Raw genomic sequence first — 3,282 nt, 5'->3', positions numbered from 1 at the left:
TTTGGCAACATGTTTATAGTCTATCGATTCATGATGCATCGACTTCTAAACTTAATTGTATGATCAATTGTAAATGTAATGTGGAAGAATATTGAGACCATGTGGTAGAATGGTGGCACAACTGCATGCAGCCTTGCTCACTATTACAATCACTAGTAGTCTAACTATATAGTGGTACCAAAAATGACGATTCTATGGTGAAGCTAATTGTAATGTTTTTAGCGATGGGAAATTTTTTCGATAGACTAAAAATATCACTACAAATATTGCTATAAGCACTATATTGTGTGATATTTTAAATTCTATAAGTAACCCCTTGATATGGCAACTTTCTATTGTTATGGAAAAAATGTATAAAAATCATATTTCTAAAATCCTTTATGTTGAATCCACATGATACATCTATATATTTATCAGTGACCCCCACCCCTCTCAGCACCGAGAAGACGACACAATGTCACTCGTTCATTCGAGCTATTTTAGGCTTTTTATAATTTTTATACTTTTTGTCTTGGAGTTGCAAATATTAAATCGAATTTCGCTGGATTCTGGAACTTGGAAGCTTTAGAATGATTGCCTGGGCGGGGCCCTGCTTTAGAGACAGCCTTCGAGAATGCGAATGCAGCGTGATTTTGACCTCATGGCGGCCGTTGCCTTTGGGCGTGAAGCACATTGTCAATGTGGTGCAGACTTCGAAGAAAGAGACCAAATTGAACTTGCGAACGTGGTGATGCATCGGGACTCATTGAACTGCAATGATTCAAGTGCAATGAATCTGCAGCATCACCAACCTGAATTAGAATTCCATCCCAAATCAAACTGCTAGTTCGCTGCACGGTTATATAATGTATTCACTCGTCGTTGCCGCAGCTCACAGCATTCTCTAAACTGATCGATATTCAATACTCGGGTGTTGCGCCAGCTCGGTTGTCCGCGTCGCACGTGCAACTGCGCCAATGGCGGCCAGTCGTCGCATAAGTGGAGTGAAAGAGCTGGTGGATGAAACTGCGGGCGCCGGCGGGCTCCTCCATGTCCCGCCCATCTATGTCCGCCCACCCCATGACCGCCCGAGCTCATCCTTGGTCATGATCGATGACGCCCCACCTGATGATGATCACAAACCCTTAATATATCATCACGATACCCAAGAACTCCCTGTCATCGACTTGGCTCATCTGGCAGGAATTAACAGTGCTACCTCTACCGACAAGCGTGTAAGTGAAAGGTCCAAAGTTATTGAAGAGATAGGCTGCGCTTGCAAAGAATGGGGATTCTTCCAGGTGAGTCTGCTCTCCAAACGCTTCTAGAGCAACATGCGGGGCCAGAAACTGCATGGATGGGCATGTTTGATTAGTTTGCTATATGCGCATGGTTCTCAAAACAATTTCATGTTGCAGGTTATAAATCATAATTTGCAACCTGCTGTCATCCAAAGACTTCGTGTTGCTGCATTAGCTTTCTTTGCTCAAAATGCTGAGGAGCGAATGCGCCTGCACAACCCTGACTTTCCTTCATGTGTCAATTATATGACAAGCTTTAACCCACAAAAAGAGTCAGTGAGAGACTGGAGGGATTCTTTACGTTTTGATCGTACCATTGGCGAACACAATGGATTTCGAGAAGCTCCGGATATTTGCAAGTAAGATCGCAATATGAGAGAGAGAGAGAGAGAGAGAGAGAGAAGCACGCATGCCTATATATGTATTCAAAAGTGTTCACGGATATACCTCGTAACCCCTCAAGTTATTTGTTTAATAGTGGATGCTTAGAACATCCCTCAAGCAAACGGAGCATAATGCATTAGCACTTCCTCCAAGGAAAAATAAGTCGGAAAGCTATGGGAAAAAACATAATGCATTAGCACTTCCTCCAAGGAAAAATAAGTCAGAAAGCTATGGGAATAACCACTTCGATGGCTATAATGCCAGAAAATCCCACCCTATGTAGAATAACTTTACACACGTGTGCTTAAACACTTCTTATATGCGCGTATGTATAAACATTCCTAAGTACAAGCATGAAGTCTATATGTATACAACACTATGTGTGTGTGGGAGTTGGACTTGCAACTATATGTGCATGCACAGATTATCACTCATCTACATAAACATGTCCATGACTAGTTTAATCAAATGATTAGACCTTTGTGTGTTGTGACATGTGTTCCAATATATAGAATCCGAAGCAAGAGTAAGCCCTTGATAAATAACTAATATGTCTTTTTGTGATTGTAAGCAACCACTCCTAGGGTATGTTGAAGACATCGATATTCTTTGGTCAAAGGGTTTAGAATATACAAATGTTTGAAGCCAAAGTAGGCCCCTTACAAATACTAATATATCTTTCTCTTATTATAGGAAACCACTCTTGGATTATGTCGAAGAAATAGATGTCCTTGGACAAACAATTTACAAGGCCATATTTGAGAGTTTAGGCTTGGATGAAGAGTACATAGACAAGATGGTGCCGAGGATTCCTAATCTTCACATGGCAATAAACTACTATCCCCCTTGCCCTCAACCAAGCCTCACGATGGGTTTAAGTAGCCATTCAGATGTGAGTTGTTTAACTATTCTGCATCCAGATGATGTGCCCGGTCTAGAGATCAAGAAAGGAGGAAATGGATACCTGCAATACCTATTGATCCTAATGCCCTGATAATTAACTTGTCTGATCAAATTGAGGTATTGACTTTTGCTCTAGCTACTTTTAAGATTGAGTCAACCATACTTGTTATTATTTTGGCTACTTATATAGTAAAAAGTACTTAATTATTCTTATTGTGATATTTTATTGTCTCTTCTTAATTGCAGATTCTCTCAAATGGGAGGTACAAAAGCATTGAGCATAGAGTAGTAACAAATAAAAAGAAGGCTCGAATGTCCATAGCTTGCTTTTTTGGACCCACTAAGGACACAGTTATAGCCCCTATTCCCAAGTTTTTTGACAAGGAAAATCCACCTCGCTATAGGGCAACAAGCTTTGGAGATTATTTTCAAAACGCATGTAGTTACAATCTTCTCCCTGATCGTGCTACATTAGATTTTGTAAGGATCTAATGCTCAATGTTGTTATGCATTAAGTACAATCACTCTCATAAATTGAAATAAATTTGATTTTGGAAGGTTACAATGATCAAACCTTTTCATTGGATTCCAAATTTGGATATTGACCTATTCTCATTAATTGAGATAATTATTATATAAGTGTCAAAAAAATGATTGAAACTTTTAGTGTCTTTATGTAACACTATGATCCAATGCACATGTTGTAACTCTACCT

At 39.6% G+C, this 3,282-nt stretch overlaps 1 pseudogene; it reads left to right on the top strand.

The window, feature by feature from the left end:
* The first annotated feature begins 892 nt into the window (after positions 1-892).
* Positions 893-3,120, top strand: LOC148020831 (protein DMR6-LIKE OXYGENASE 2-like; annotated as a pseudogene).
* The last annotated feature ends 162 nt before the right edge of the window (positions 3,121-3,282 follow it).

Source organism: Lygodium microphyllum, chromosome 18 (assembly GCF_053477565.2).
Source record: "Lygodium microphyllum isolate KBCC chromosome 18, Lygodium_microphyllum_v1.1.10, whole genome shotgun sequence".
NCBI classification, from domain to species: Eukaryota; Viridiplantae; Streptophyta; class Polypodiopsida; order Schizaeales; family Lygodiaceae; genus Lygodium; species Lygodium microphyllum.
Note: the sequence above shows the minus strand (reverse complement) of the source record. Positions and strands in the feature narration are given on the sequence as shown.